Raw genomic sequence first — 16909 nt, 5'->3', positions numbered from 1 at the left:
CAAGCTCTTCACCTCACAAGAGGCCCTAAGATGTGGTCTTTGAGACCTTTACATTGCTGCCAAATTACTAAATGTTGGCTGAAGGGTTATAAAAATGTGATTGGCAGGAGAAATGTGTTAACGTTGATACTTGCATACTCCTAAGGATATCAGACTTATATTTGGCAGTTGGTGATGCAAAGAACTGCACACTGCAACTTCATAGTGCATCTAAAGTTATAACCGAAAAGGTAAAATTATAACTGAAAAGTGTCCTACAGCTCATTCAGTGTCTCTTTGCATAAGGTGGGTACCCTTTTCCAGGAGAGAGCTCAGTGAGAAAGATAGTGCAGAACTGGAAAATGTGATTGCTGTGCTACATTGATAGTGAGGGCAGAAACATAACTCAGGAACAGCGGGGAACAGTGAGAAACAGCAAAGGCTCAAAGAATGGGAAAGTTAAAACAGACTGGTTTAATCAAGCCAGGTTTAACAACCAGACTGAAGCACTGGGATTATCACTGGCTTGCAAAAAAATAAAAAGCACAGAAATGTTTTTTTGGAGAGTCTGATGGTTCATTTTGGGCTAAGGCTGCTTCAGCCACCAGTGAGTGAAGCAGTATGCAACACTTGACATCATTGCTGGTGCACTGGGAAGGGAGTTTGTTGACTGCAAAGGCCATCACCATCTCTTGTGCCCATTTTATAGAAGGAATAAAAGAAGTACCTGAGAAAAACTCTGCTCCTACATTAAAAGGAAACAGCCATTTTGAAGACTGCACTTTAGTTTTCAAATATGCAAAATGAAGCAACTTAAAACATGCTACTGACAGACAAATCAATATCAGAAATGTGCTGGGAATTCCCTTTTCAGCAAGCACTGCTAATAGGAATACCTGAAATATGCAGCAGTACAATGAAAATAGGAAGGGACAGAGAAAAGAAAGAAGGATGGAGATGTTAAGAAGGCAATGCAACACAGAAAACACTCAGCGATTGTAGTTTTCCATTATAAATTAAAAGAAAAAAAAAGGTTTGTGCTGCTAATAAATGTTAAATCATGAACTAGTTTCAAGGAACTGGAGAAAGAAATAACCATTACTTTTGTCAGAAAATGGCAGAAAAATTCATATTAATGAATCAGTGTATGACAATAGGGAATTCTGGGAGATTCTGACTAACACAGCAGCAGATGTCCTGCTGGGGATGAGGAACCAGCTGCTTGGAACCAAGTGTTTCCATAGGTGGAGTCTGGTTCTGTCCTCTTTAAAAAAAATCTTTGGGCCAAGTCTGCATCTCATTTTTCTTTCTTATATAGAATCTTGCACTTCAAAATGGTTAGCTTGCAAAAATTTCAGTGCCATGTTCAGTGTTATCACAGGACTGATCCCATTCCACGCAGCCAGCTTCTAGGCTAAGCTTTGTACATGGCATTTTTATACTGAGAAGAGTTCTGGTCACACTGCTCAGCTCAATGACAATTTAAAAAGGAGGGAAATACTGCCCTAATTGCTGCAAAGGATAGGAAGGGTATTGCTTAGGCATAGCCAGAAACGAGCTCTAAGACCCATAAATGAGGTTAGGATGCAGCTAATCACAGTATGCCTCTTTGCTTTGGCTTTAGTATATTTTTGGTCTTGCTGTATCACCAAAGATAACTTGTTTCCATGCATGACAGCAGTTGTTTTCAATTACCTGTTTTATTTTGCTCTGAAATGGAACGAAGTCATGAGCTCTCAGTTTAGAGGTGATAGCCAACAATTCTGCTGGCAGCAATAGCTGTCAGGTCAATGGTGCAAAATGATGGGAGGAAGGAGTACAATTTTCAAAGCGTGGTAGAATCAGTGACCCACATAGGCAGCCGTGTCATTGCAGGGCCCATGCAGAGAAGGCAGGAAGGTGCCTCCTGGCACCCTGTGCTTGAATTTAGAGGTTTTTCAGGTCTGGGCAGAGGCGTAATGAAGGTGGAACCCACCATTCCTATGCAGTCCCAGGTGAGGAGGATGTGGATGAGCAGGAGATGGTGGAAGCTGGTGTGAGCACGGTCAGGTTGAAGCTAAGGAACACAAGTGCTGCTGTTTCCTGCCCTGATACTATCATTGGGTTACTGTAGAGAATGCATTTCACATCTCTGTCTTTCTGTTCCTCCTCCCACCTTTTGTTTGTGATCTTTCCACTGTCTCTCACTACGTGTTTATACAGTGACTAGTACGATGAGGCCCTGATCTTGCTTGAGGCCTCTAAGCATGACTATAATACAAATGATAAACGATCATCATAAAACAGGACAGCACAGATCCATAACTTCAGTCATAACTCATAGCTGGAGTGTCACCGTCACATAGACACATGGCAAGGTCAGGGAGACCATGAAGAGCCAGAAGTGAATCCACACAGAAAACAGGGGATGGTGACTGTCTTAGAAAAAATTTTAATATCTGTCACTGTTACACCTGTGTCAGTTCACCGCTTGTTTCCATCACTGATGTCACCTTCTGACAGCAGTGCTGTGGCTGTGAAAGGAATTGAGCTATGTAGCACAGCAGAAGATGACTGTGGTCACCAGAATGCAGCCCACAAGAAAATGTGCAGGAATGGTGGGCAGGTGCTTCCCATCCTTGGCTTTTGTACTACACTGTCCTACAAGCTTTATGGATTGCACCCATACAGAAAATGCCTTACAAAGGCCTATAGACTCTTATTTTTATGTCTTCACTTTTCCCCCTCTGTCTCATGGAAGAAAGCTGTGCGGGTATCTCATGCAGTGGATTTCAGCAGCTCTGGAGAGTTTATCCCGCCTGTGAGTCAGCTCCGATACATGCAAGGCAGAGCTGGCCAGGTTTAATTCCCTAATGGATCAGTTGTTGCTCAAATCAGCACCAGTCAACAACATGTTTTGCAAAAGCTGTCATCACACTCTAGGGTTACACATTTTTTCAGCGTCCCCTAACCTGTAGAGGCAAGGAGTTCAGGAGACCTGGTGCATAACAGGAAAGAGTTTGTTGCAGGAATGTAAGGAGCTGACGGTACAAAACCCAGTAGTTATATCCATTCAAAGCGAGTCAAGTAAGCATACGAATACCTAAATCATTATATCTGGCAAGAAGCCACGCTGTGTTTTCAGCCAAAGTGTGATGCTTTCAGAAAACTGAGTTTCAGAGAGCTGAATAGCAGATGAAATAGAAGTACTCAGGAAGGCTCAACCTAGGGTGCGCCTGTATTTAACGGAAAAATATTTTGATCTCAGTGAATTGAAGGTTTTACACTATTCCTCTGTAGCTTCGTGTTTTCCAGAAAATAATGACCGGTCTCCTTCCTGAGATTAGAAGTGTTAAAATATATTTTTTTAATGTTTTGAAGAAACTTAGTCTTTAAAGTCTTCTCGGCAGCAGGTCTCTGAAGGCTAGCCTGTCTGTCACCTAGGTTTGATGGCTTACACGACAGGGAATACCATCTTATTTCCACTTCTGACTTTCTTGATAGGAGCTTCTTTAGCTTCTGTTTGTCAGATGACTTCATTCGTTAGACAGAAAAGTACAAAAAGAAGCGTAGTTTTCAGGATTCATCTTTCTTCTAAAGATTTTAAATTTGCTATTGAGTACTCTAAATGAAAACAGGCTATTATTCAGTTATATTGCCAGAATCATATATGTTATTGAAAGAGAGAAATCAGTCCCAGATTCAGACCCTGGTGTATCAGTAACACCTGAATACCTCCTGTTTCTCTCACTTAGTAGAGTAAATCTCCATAACTACAATGAGAACTGGGGGCAACTGTCTTTAACTGGCAGAGCTGACAGCATACATCGGATGAACACAGAGAATTGAAACAAGGGAGCAGGAAGCAAAAAAACAAGAAGGACTGAGAAGTAACATCAAATAAAGGAGATGTGAAACAGACATTTCTGAACCTGGATGAGGATATGCTTTGGGATAAATGAAACAATCAACAATGCAGACGACAGTTTTCCATGGAGAGCTACCTGTGCTTGAAAGAATAAATTAAATACAGAGAACATGTCATACTTGATATGATAACACATGCATTAGGCACAGGGAGAGAAAGGTCGGTACAGAAATAGACCTGGAGGATGAAAAGGACAAAAAATATCTGAGCAGGTGGTAGGCAGAAGAGAAATGGTAAGTTCTGAGAATGTGCAGTAACTGGACTTGGGAAGACCAGAAACTTCCTTGAAGGCAATAGGCAGATTTGTCTTCCTAAAGAAAGCAACTCAAATAATTTGGACTGCTCAACAATATTATGTAGGTGGAGTACCAATATGATTACAGTTAGATGTAATGTCACTACACATTGCTTAGACATTTTTGTCATTTTACTGTTTCTGTGACAATGTAGCAGCCCATGAGGCAACAGCAGAAGCATAAGCATCATAAACTGATGATGCTTACGCCTTGCTTTATGAAGGCCAGATCCTGGTAATGTTAAGCCACCAACACTCTAGGCATTCCATCCGCACTGCAGTATTCAGCAGCCTTGGAACAACTTCACTTAAACCAATACAAAGCAAAGCTCTTTGCACCTTGGTTTCTAAAGGTCAGCTAGTTGCCTTTCTCATCTTCCCCACAGATCCCTGCCCTGCAGCTCATGATCATCTAACACTGGGTAGGTAAATGTGGACTTTTGCTTCTGCTTTCTTTCTACTTTGTAGTTCTTCCACATGTTATCATCTCATATCCCCAACCTTCAGTGAAGGCAATGTAGGGCTTTTAAGCCATCTGACCATCAGGGCATTCACTGTACTGCAGGGAAAAGTCCTCCTAACGTTGGCAATTTTCACTAATGGCAGGGCCAGAGACTATTTGCTCTCATTACCATCATCTCCAGGAAGGCTAGGAGATACCTGCTAAACCAGTCTAATAGCCCTGACCTCCATTTGCCCTTTGCCTTTTTAGCAGTAGAGACCCACCCTAATCTCTCATTAACAACATAAATTTAAAAACACCATTTTGTTTTCCCACCTCCAGCCAGCTGCAGAACCTTCCCCATCATCCATAAGACAAAACTCTTGTCTCTGGAGTCTGAGTGCTTGGGAAAGTCACTAAACAGTCTTGGTTTGCACTCTGCAAAATGCAGCAGTTTCCCTTGTCCTGTCTGCCTCTTGGCCAGCTTAATCTGGGATCAGCAACGGTGAGAGATGATACAGGCTGAACTCATAACAAAGGAATGCTGTGGAGAGAGCAGCAGTGGCAGAAGAACAATCTAGATACTTAGTTATTTCACTTCCCAGCTACACAATTCGCTATTTAAATAAGAATGAGCATTGATTACTCTCCCTGTTCTGAATCCCAGTGTTCTTGTTTCTTCATTGCACTGGCCTATGAGGCTTGGGCTTCTTAGAAGCCATTCCTTGGCTTCTGAGCTGACAGTCCTCAAGCTCTCAGCCAGAGAAGTACCGTTAAGAAGAACATGCCTTCTTGGCTAATTTGGCCAGAGATGCCTCACATGCAGAAAGATCTGGGATTTACTTATGGGTGCAGCCCTACTGGGATAATTGGACAGGTGGTCTTTTAACATTCTTGTATGCTTCCTAGGCCCTACCAAACTTCTGAGGATTCTCCTGCTTCAGTTCTGTCCCTGTAGTGTCTCCCACGCATGTCAGTAGTAGTAGCCAGAGAAAAGACATGGAGCTGTCCAGACCATGGAGAATATGTTTTCCTGGCTCATAGTCACATTCCTGAGGTTTCATCCAGCAGGCAAGCTTATGGAGAAATGGGAAGAAGGACGAGGAATAAAGCAGTTCCATTTACACAGCACTGACAGGTATGTCCTTATTTGAATCATTTTTTTTTGGCAGTTTGGAAGTTCATCATCAGATAAGATTACTGGCCAGATCACATGCCAGTGCCTGCTTCTGCAATGCTGGGTCAGGGGAGAGTTCCCATGAGTCACTGCACACACCAGTACACAAACTTAAAAGCACAACTTCTAAAACGTTTTGGAGGAACACAGATTGCTGATATAGATTTTGGAGTAATCCAAATGGCAGATGAGGATGAAAACTGTGAAGACAACTCAACAGAAAGATTTAATTTGGCCATATTTGCTATCTGGGGATTGATTGAAAGAAGAAAGGTTTCAGTGACTAATTTCTGCAGAGTCTGAAATCTAACAGGTTATTAGACACACAGCCAAGCAGCTGCAGAATCTGACACAGACACTGTTCTCCCGGAGCATTTGGTAGTAGACTATTTTAGATGATTAAATAGCTAATAAAGTCAAAGTCCTTACTAAGTGGATGGATACCAGCAATATTGCGAAGGTAATTATAGATTTCTATCAAAATTTTTTTGACTCAAAATATTTATTCTCAGACTGAAGCCTGTGCCAGCCTCAGTTAAAGAGAAAACATTTTTGCTTCTTTTCAAAGGTTTCCAATTTGCTCTACTGTAGCAGTTTTCAATTACAAGCAGTTTCAAGGTGTTTGTTTTCAGAATGAATATTCAGTTTTTTCAAGGTAAATTCTCACCAGCTGCTGCATGAAACTATTTCTTCCATTAATCATGAAGCTTTTTTTGGCAGCGTGGGGATCTGCATCTCTGGCCTGTTGAGACTGTATCTTGCTCCTTCATGGGCATAAGCCAGCTGTGGTATCTATATTTCTCTAAAGTTGCCGAACAGTAATAAAGGGGCAAAGGCACAGAAGTCTTAGGGACACTTCAGAAAATACTGCAGAAGAGTCCTGAATTAATAAAATTATTCATTTGCCTCTTTATTGCTATTTCAGTCTGTATTTTCTGCTGATCTTTTAGATCCTTTCCCTGTGAGGGTCAATATCCACAAGGGATGGGGAATAATCAGGAAAGATTAGAGATCTGTGTGTGGTTGCAGGGCCATTATCTATCATGATCACGGAGACATAGTGAAACAGCTCCATGACTGGAAAGCTGTCATGGATGGCTACGTACCTTTTAGAAAAGAGTAATGGAAGGTAAGGGAGTCCAAGAAAGTCGGTTGACGATCAAGAGCCACCTCTTCCAAGCTCAAGATCAGTACAGCCCTAAGACTAAGAAATTAGGGAAAGGTGGCAGGAAACCTGAATGGATAAGCAAGGAAAAAATCAAATGGAAGAAGAAAGTCTATGGAAACAAAAGTCTGTGGAAAAGGGGTCTGGCTACTTTGGAAGAATATAGGAACACTGTCAGTAACACACGCAGATATGCCATAAGGAAGGCTAAGACCCACTTGGAATTAGATCTGGCAAGGGAAGTCAAAGAGTTGGTACGATGTCCGGTCTTGTTCAACATCTTAACCAGTGACCTGAATGAAGGGACAGCATGCACACTCATCAAGTGCACTGATGATATGAAGCTGGGAAGAGCGGCTGACACACCAGAAGGCTGTGCTGCCATTCAGTGATACCTGAACAGGCTGGAGAGCTGGGTGGAGGGGAACCTGGTGAGGGTCAACAGGAGCATGTGCAGAGTCCCATGCCTGGGGAGGAATAACTGCATACATCAGTACAGGTTAGGGGCTGATCTGGTGGAGAGCTGCAGAGTGGGACCTGGGAGTCCTAGTGAACAACAGGTTGGCCATGAGCTAACAGTGTGTGCCTGTGGAGAAGACCAATGGGATCCTGTGGTGCACTAAAATGAATGTGGTCGGCAGGCCGGAGAAGGTGATCCTCCCCCTGGTGAAGCTGCATTTAGAATACCATGTGTCCAGTTGTGGGCACCTCAGTTCAAAAAAGACAGGGATCTCCTAGAAGGAGTACAGTGAAGGGTCACAAAAATGATGAAGGGTCTGGAGCATCTCCTGTATGAGGAAAGGCTGAGACCTGGGAATCACAGCCTGGAGAAGACTGAGGGAGGATCTTATCAATGTTTATAAATATCTAATGGGTGGGAGTTAAGTGGATGGGGCCAGGCTCATTTCAGTGTTGCCCAGTGACAGAGCAGGGGGTGATGGGCACAAACTGGAACACAGGGAATTCCATCTGAACATGAGGAAAAAAAATATTTACTTTGAGGGTTACAGAGCACTGGAACAAGCTTCCTTGGGAGATGGTGGAGTGTCTTTCTCTGAAATATTCAAAACCCATCTGTATGCTTTCCTGCACAACCTACTGCACGGAACCTCCTTTAGCAGGGAGTTGGACTAGATGATCTCCTGAGGTCCCTTCCAACCACTACAATTCTGTGATGAGAAAAATGGTTGTGTTTTCTTTTAATAACGTGTGTACACAGTTATGTTAGCTAATTCACAGGCAGCAGCAAAAAAGTTCTTTACAAGAGTAAATTATCCCCTTATCACAGAGGAGCCTGCAGCAGAGCTGACATGTATACTGAAGCTAGTTTGCCTCTACTTACGATTACTTTTGCCTCATTTATAGAAATGTAATAGATGTTCATTCCCATTTAGTTGAGTCAACAAACATTGCATAGCAGTGCCCATGTCTGATTCTCTCTGCATTACTTGAAGCCCCCTCTAATGTCTGTTCTACCTACCCCATCTCCTGCCTCAATAAACTTTTTTCTCTTTTACATTCTCCCTTGGGGACTTAAGGCTATTGCAAATTAGAGGGCAATGGCTCAGCTGTAGAGTAATAAAAGATATTTTAAATATACACAAATAAAATATGCTATTTTATTTCTCTCCTAGATTTGGATGGTGTTGCATTTCTCAGGCAAAGCATCTCTGAGAAGCAGAAGGTTGCTGGGCATACGGATGCTGTACCTGGGCTGAAGGACAATGCCTGAAGACTGGAATGTTTCTATAGTAAATCTGGCTGTCACCTGTGGCTCTGGTGTCATCTTGTGCAGGGTACAGGACAAGCCTTGGGCACCCTGCCTATAAATCCTCCCTGCTCTCCTTGTACATTGATGTCAGAGTCCAGCTGGCAGAAGCAGCCCAGCAAAGCTGTGAAAGGTGCTGCAGCCAGACCTGGCTCCTTCCTTATCCCTTTCTGCCTCCCAATAACTCATAGGGGTCACCCTGAGATGACACCAGCACACACTCTTCAGTTGCAGCATAGGTATGTGCAGGGTTTAAACTTGGGCTTTGCCTCAGACTTACCTAACTGTAATGCAAGGTGGGTATGGCTGTCACTAAAGTTGTATGAGCAGATTAACCTGCTCCGACATTGCTAAGAAATGCCATCACTAATTTCATGTCCACAGATAAAATCTCCTAGTAAAGCCTATATAAGGAACAGTTGCCAGACCTGGAGCTCCAGCCTCCCAGGAAGATCAAACCATGGTTCACACCATGGCAGCTGGTGCTCTGTATCACATCATTTGGATGTAAAAATAGTCATGCCTAAGCAAGAGCAAGACTATCCCTCATTCTCAGGAGGTCTCACGGGCTCTCTGTAAATGATTTTAAGTGGGACTGCTGAACTGTAAGACAGTGATGTTGTACAGTGAACATAAGGATGGAGCACATCAAGCACGAATGAAAGCTGCAGAGCTTACAGCACACCTGTACAAGCACACTCCTTCAGCACACATGATCTAGCAGGATTTGGAGGCTGCTGCAATACATATTAAACCACTTATTCTTTGCTTTTAGATTGCCTGTGGTTGCCAGGTAGGCTCAGAGTTAGACCCAAGCCAGAAATTTGTATAAAAATCTAAATTGATATCATAGAGTTCATGGAACATTTAATCCTTTTCTTTTTTCTTTTTTTCTTTTTTAAATATATCACCAGCTATGAAAAGAGATCCTGGCTGCTAAGTATTTGCTTAGTTTTTCCAGCTGCTTACACTTCATCTTGTGGTTGGTTCTAGGGTTCTGATTTGTTTCCATTTCTGGTGAAGTCTGAGTGCAATAAAAGATAATTTAACCTCTATTTACTGCACAGACCATCAGCTAGTTACATCTTTCGTTTCTCCTGTCAATGTCAATAAGAAGTTGGTGACAAAAATTACTATTGTGTTTGTAACCGCAGTGTTATTTATAAACAGCTAGATGCAGAAAAAATGCAATTTAAATTTCATTGTGAGCAATGCTCAGGCCTAGAGCTCCCTAATGCACAATTCATAGCTGCTTAAATTGTAGTCATTACTCTTATACTGCAATACTGTTTGTCATGATAAAGGGAAATTACTTTTCTGCCAATTACTCCAGTAAGATTAGTTAATTTACATTTGTAAAGGGTATGGAGCAGCAGCTCAGTTCCATGGAGATACTTCTCAGAAACATTTGGCAATTCAGCATTTTGGGGAAAATGTAAACGCAACTCAACTTCAAAATTAAAAAAAAATGGCACGTACATCCCAAAGGCTGCAAACCCCAATGAAGAGCAGCAATGAAGAGTAAATATATCACTTACAGACTGCCAACTTCAATGCTGCAGAAAATTGTAGTGAGGATCTGGAAGAAGGGAAGCTGCATTCTCCTTCAGTACTGGGCAGCCACGCTGGCAGCATTGGAAATCACTGTTTCTGACTGTATGTGAGTTGTGCATGCAAATAGTCTATATAAAACATTCTACAAGTTGGGATCCCATTTTCTCCCTTCTTTTAGCATCTAGATGTTTCTTCAATCAATGTTGAGATGCAGACACTGCAAGAACCAAAAACATGTGGAGGAATGCTATTTTTACATATTTACTTAAAGTTTCCAGCTGAGTTTTAGCATGCCGGATTGGATACTGACCACCTGAGGCATCACAGGTCTCAGACTGAGCACTAAAAGTGGGCAGGGTTAAGACCTACCTCTGCCCTGCAGCAAGGCAGGCTTGCCTAAAGCACCTATACACTGTGGTCACAGGTATTTTTGGGGAGTAGAGCAAGTCCAGCAGAGCACAAACAGACTGTGTGGGTGTACTGCCACTGCCTGCATGCAACTGGCACAATAGAGCTTAACCTCTAGCAATTAAAATGATGAAATACCAACAGCACAGGCATCGTGAACACTGATGCTTGTGTTCAGGCATGTCAGACTATGCTGATCTTTAATCACGGAATCATTAGACTTGGAAGAGACCTGAAGCTGATATTCTGATCATAGAACGGCCTGGGTTTGAAATGACCCAGGACCACAGTGATCACCGAGTTCCAAGCCCCCTACTATGTGCAGGATTGCCAACCACCAGACCAGGCTGCCCAGAGCCACATCCAGCCTGGCCTTGAATGCTTCCAGGGATGGGACATCCACAACCTCCTTGGGCAACCTGTTCCAGTGCATCACCACCCTCTGAGTGATCATATGTTGGCATCACAGTTCTCATCTAAAACTCAGCCAGATTCCAGCAGATATAGTCACAGTCCTCCTTCCCACTAGCACTCTCTTGAAACAATGAGGGACAGAGGCTTTCCTCCAAAGCCAGAGCCATGGGCATTTGCTGTTGCTGTGCATCAGCACAGAATGTTTAAAAAGCAGGAATCACACATGGGGGAGTTCTCTGAAGAGCCTGCAAAATGTTTGAGTGTACCTTTGTTATAAGTTCTCTGTTCCCATTAGGTTTAGTGAATTTGCTCAAACCAGAAGTGGACTCCTTGCTCTACCCATCTTTCATGGTGTGCTTAAAAAACATGAATGTTGATGTTTCCTTTAATTACTCTTTTAGTTGCCTGGATTTCCTTTTGAAATGCATTTTCTTGGCTAACATATAGACGAGAATTACTACCTTGCACAAAAGGTAAATCCCCATTTCTTTCTAGGAATCAGCATTTTAATCAAGTGGATCTCAATTCTGCTAGTTCGGAACGATAGGTATGAAGACATTAAGGGAGGTGTAAAGACATAATGATACGAAGGCATAAAGATATGAATTAAGATGTAAAGATAGAGATTGGAATTTAAAGTTTCATCTTGAAATTATGACAGACAATCTGCAAAAGGTTTTCAGACTGTTTTCCTTAGGCCAGACTGCAATATATTAGAGTCAGTCACGCTTGTTTGCTTAAAGCTGAAATCTCTAAATGCCACTTGTTTACAATAGTCTTAATTCTTCTGTCTGTGTTACAGCAACAATATTCCAGGGAAAAGGTTCTTAGTCCTTTGCTCACAGTGAAACAGACATACCTTAAGCTATATCACTTGCTGTATGTATATGATACACAAAGTGCTGAAAGAGGCGGGTTTTGGTGACGGCAAGAAATGCCATTCAAGGTGCTGTCATTTCAGCACATAATGAAGTGGCACTCAAAGAGTTAGGTTTGAAATGGTATTGAAAGATGCGGTTGTAAAGGTTTTAGGGTCAATTGTATTTGGGATCCATCTAATTTTTCTGGTTTCTCACTATGGATAGAGCAGATGCCTCATGCTGTGGGTTGCTCAGTGGTGCACCTACCCCACAGATCCCCCTTACAACGGTGTGACCTTTGGCACATGAATACATCTTATTTTTTTTTCCTGAGAGCCCACAATCAGCAATTTAATGAAGGTAATTTAATTTGTCTTCAAAACAATGCATTATGCATTAATTAAGGTAACTTAATTTGTCTTCAAAACAGTATTATTCATTCTCCCTAAGGCACAAAGCACATAGCACAGAAGGTAGAAAACAACATCAGAGGTACATGACTTTTACTCACACGCTCATCTTTTTCCCTGCCAGATTGTGTACTTTTCATTTTCAGCTTTAAGAAGCACTTATGCAGCATTAGCAAAACTGTTTGTTCTGTGCTTTCCCTTGCCTTGTAGCTCCCATCCTTTCACACACAGCCTCTGGACTGCTTCTCTCAGGTGACTCAGAGGACCAAAATTCACAAAGATTTTGAGATTATAGCATGATACTCCTCAGGCCTGGAAAAACAGTGATATTTACCAGTGTTGCAGCCAAGGTGTTATCTCTTATACCCACAGAGCTCTTTAAATTCAAGGACTCGGGTACATGCTAAGCGACGACTTCCCTTCTGTTTGATCCCTTCCATAACCCTACTGACTCAACTGCATAAGTATCCCCATCTCACAAATGCCTTTGTGGAATTCATTTTAAAACTAAAGATATCAGCAAGATTTTTTTTGTTTCCTACTGAAATTGTTTATTCCAAAATAATAGCCTGTGATGCCTTCTTCTCATCAGCATCAGATGCAACACTATGATAAATCACTATAAAAGATGAGATTTTCTAAAACTGATCTGATAAGGAGCATACATTAGATGAATATTTTGTGTTACAGGTAAACTGTATACCCATAGACAGACCTTAGTAAGTTATTTTGGACTAATAGAGTGCTGCTGTTGAGAACACACCCACATAGCACAAAAATATCTGAGTAATGATAAAAAGCACTTCAAAAGAAACTGCTTTAAGTACAGTTCATCTGTGCCTTAGCTTCATATAATTCCCACTTCAGTGGAAGATACGAATGCACTTCATTCCAGGAACTTGTTATGCAGCAAAGAACAGGCAGCCCCTGCCTTTTGGCTTTGCTGTATTTTTCTTGGTGATGCTGAATACTTAGACACTGAAGTGGCCCTAGAAGTTCACATAGCAGATAGCATTTGTAATGAGCTCCTTAAAATATGAGCATCCCATGTTTGTCTCTCATTCACAGTAACCAGGAAACCATCCTCACACCAGATCCTACATCAAGTCTTTCCCTGAAGATCATTCCATGCTTTGGCAATTCCAACTAGCAGAGATGAACTGTCATGGGTACATATCACAGAATTCAGTTCTTTAACTGCAGCAATAAAGGTATAAGGCAGCCACATCGGCCAGGAATAGAAGTATGAGGTGACTCTCCCATCTCAAACAAGGCCAAATTATTCCTTTGGGAAGAATTTGTTGAGATGGGACTGCCTCAAGACAACTGCATAAAACTCTGCCTCTCTTTAGGGCAGCAACTTTGCCTAAGCACACAGAACAGGGAAATCAAAGCAGTCATAAGGAAGCCCCACCTATAGTACAAAACATTCCCATTAGTCTCTCCACGACAAAAAGCTGGGAGTTATTTTGCTGCGTAGGTGGCCATGGGAACAGTGCAGTTATCATCACAGGGTAGAGGAAGAAAAAGAGGATCCTCTACAAGTCAGGAAGAAGCTTTGGGACATCCCAGAATATCACAGAGAACAGCAATTTCACAGCCAGAAATAAACCTTCCTGAAACAACATTACCAGCAAAGCACAGCATAAACCTAAGAATCATGGAGAAAAAAAACCTACCTAAAATCTTTCTGAGCAGGAGGAAAGAAATAGAATAACACATACAATTTATAGCTTGACTTTTATGTCAGAGGCTTAGCACCTTTCACACAACTGTGAGGATACATAACAAGTAAAGTTGGTGGGGCAGAACTGAGCTCATGCTGTTAGATCTTTTCTTTTGGAAGAAGCTCCAGGTGAGAGCACAGCTGGAAGCACCATGGCAGTCCTGCTACCAACGTGCACAACTGTGGTATCTCTATGCATCTCTACCTCCTTGCTTTGCCTGGCACAGCTGCATGCATGGAGCCACATTCCAACTCCAGCCACATTGGATTGAATCCAGGGTCATGTCATTGACTTCAGTGAGTTATTCTTTATTCACGCTTGCATAGCTATGAATCTGGCCTGTTCTATCAAGGTAGAAGTATCTAACAGACTGTCAAATTAAGGGAGCAAGAAGAACCAGGCTGTGTCATGTGAAAGGGAAACATTTTACATCATAAGGTTTAGAGTAAAGAACTTTACCAGCATTTTCATGGTGGGCCGCTGGAAGGAATATCTACATGTTGCATAGATTTATTCACTTTCACCCCCAACTTGTTATTTTGAGAAAATTGGAAGAGCCTGTTGGTGTTCAAAGAGCGTTTGGATGTTGTGTTGAGGGACATGGTTTAGCGGGAACCATTGGTGAAGAGCGAATGGTTGGACTGGATGATCCTGTGGGTCTTTTCCAACCTTAGCAATTCTATGATTCTATTCTATGATTCTATGAAAGAAAATTGATGCAGGTTGGATTTTAAAATTATTGAAATAAAAATACTGTTACAAGTTTGTTACAGAACACTAACTCATTATGAATTTATTAGTGGTTTGGATTAATGCTTCATCCCTTCAGGATTTCCTCCTTTCAACTAAGAAGGCCGCTCTGATGGAGTACTTGAGTTTCATGATTTTCCCCATGGGTGTATTTTTTGTGTTAGAACCAAATTCTTCGGGAAAAACATTGTCTTTTGCTCTACTGGAAAAATCTAGTGAGTTCCAGCTGTAGTGACCAACAAAAGGTAGAGGAAAGGGATGAAGACAAAGGAAATTTATCACTTATATTTCAAATAAGTTCAGATTCATTCCAGCCATGGCTCAGTACCATAAATCTGCCTTTAGAGATGCCAGTGTTGTAACAAAAACTCTTCAACAAATGAAGTAAGAGTACCAAAATGGTATAGAATTACTCTAGCAGTTCATTTGTTAAGGAAATACTGACATTTATTTTGTACTTGGCAATGGCTTGAGTTGCCTCTTTGCCAGCTGTATAAAGTTGGTACACGTCCCACGTTATGTGCTCTGACTAACTCTGCAGAAATGCAGTTGTATGCCCACACCTCATTTGGATGCTGTTTATGTTGCTGCGTGATCTGGAGGTGTCCAGATGCAGACTAATGGCAGTGGAAGCACAGGGGATGGGATTTCTGCCACACCTACTTAGCAGTAACACAGCACTAATTTTTCTTTGGATTTCACCTGGGTCCACTAGAATATGAGTATAAACTGATGCAATATGCTTGCCAAGGCTCAGAAATGTTAAGTTGCTTGTTTTCTAAGCAAAAATCATACTATATATAAAGTGTTGGAGTAGCTAGGCATAGCTGTGGGGCAATCTTGTCTGGCTTCAAAACAACTTTATTTAAAAGCACGTATCCCAGCTTTTACTAACATTCACATGAATCCAGAAAAGGTCTTTGCACTTAAGGCTGCGTATAAACAACACAGGGTCACAGGGATTATTGGGCAGTTCCCACAGGAAACTGAAAATATCACAAATCTGGGATCACAAACTGCCAACTCAGGTCTGGACTCTTGAACTGGGTATTAGCCCTTAGAGCTTTCCCATGGCAAACTATTATACTATTCCTGTTTAGCTCATGTGAAAAAGAACAGGTTATTAATGTTTTACCTACAAGAATGAGCCTCCTGTGCACAACTGCTACCTATCCCTTTGTTAAAATTATTTCTATAAGTCTGCATCCCAGTGGACAATATTGTCTTAAACTAATTTCCCGCAATCATCATTAATTGGCCAGCTTGCTAACACCTGGTACCAGCAGCCTTCCCATCTCACAAGCACAGTGCCACACAATGGTAACAGCAGGTTTTCACCTAATCCCTCTCCATCCACAAGCAACCACCAAATGACACTCATGACAAAGACACAGACCAGCCTGACATTTGCTGATGACTCCCAGGAGATTCTCCATCAGCACAACCAGTCCTGCTCAAACACATTTTCCAGTGGCGTGGATAATGTGAAACCATTTCCAGCTGGACTAACTGCATGCACTGAAAAGAGCATCTTCCTTCTCAGGACACATTTATGAGTGCAGCCGCAAATGCAGTGAGCACTCTGTGAAGTTTCAGAGCAATCATTAGTTCATCTCAGGAGAATTCACAACAGCTCACTCCATAATGAAAAGTTACTGTGCAGATATATACACTTCATGCAAAGTTTCGAGTTTAAAAAAAATTTTGGTTAAAACTGATGTTTAAATTCCACTCACAGTTTTGAAGGCTAAGCATAAAACTTCTTACTTTGCAGTTGCAGTTCCAAGCCGCCTGGAAAAATAATGCAGTCCATCAGATAGTCTGGTTTTGTTTTCTTGCATGAAAATATCATCTGTCATAGGCACAGGAGCTGACTTCAAGGACCGGCCCCTTCTGCTGAGCACACCAATCGGGAGACCTTGGGAGCACGTGTGGAAAGGCACAGCCCTGCACGCCTGTCACAGGCAGCATATGCTCTGCATGACCGTGCTGCCGCACAAACACTGGTGTCAGTGAAACACACTGCTCCGGGGGCTGGCCGGCTCCACAGCCC

At 42.0% G+C, this 16909-nt stretch overlaps 1 protein-coding gene and 1 long non-coding RNA gene across 6 annotated transcripts in view; one reads left to right on the top strand and one right to left on the bottom strand.

Moving 5' to 3' along the window:
- Positions 1–8738, top strand: part of LOC121109202 — a 32344-nt gene extending 23606 nt beyond the window's left edge. The window contains exons 2-4 of the long non-coding RNA XR_005861326.2: positions 4568–4603; positions 5533–5761; positions 8600–8738. This is a non-coding gene — a long non-coding RNA (uncharacterized LOC121109202). The remainder of the gene's footprint in view (positions 1–4567; positions 4604–5532; positions 5762–8599) is intronic.
- Positions 1–16706, bottom strand: part of STARD13 (StAR related lipid transfer domain containing 13) — a 300043-nt gene extending 283337 nt beyond the window's left edge. For 3 of the 5 annotated variants that reach the window (XM_040703684.2, XM_040703663.2, XM_004938758.5), the window contains exon 1: positions 16624–16706. The gene's annotated coding sequence lies outside the window, so the exon portion shown is untranslated. Of the gene's footprint in view, positions 1–16592 lie in introns of all 5 variants that reach the window. The other 2 variants (XM_046909814.1, XM_015278497.4) reach the window with 1 other exon arrangement.
- Positions 16707–16909: the final 203 nt, after the last annotated feature.

Source organism: Gallus gallus, chromosome 1 (assembly GCF_016699485.2).
Source record: "Gallus gallus isolate bGalGal1 chromosome 1, bGalGal1.mat.broiler.GRCg7b, whole genome shotgun sequence".
Classification (NCBI taxonomy): domain Eukaryota; kingdom Metazoa; phylum Chordata; class Aves; order Galliformes; family Phasianidae; genus Gallus; species Gallus gallus.
This window is presented reverse-complemented; position numbering and strand designations above follow the sequence as displayed.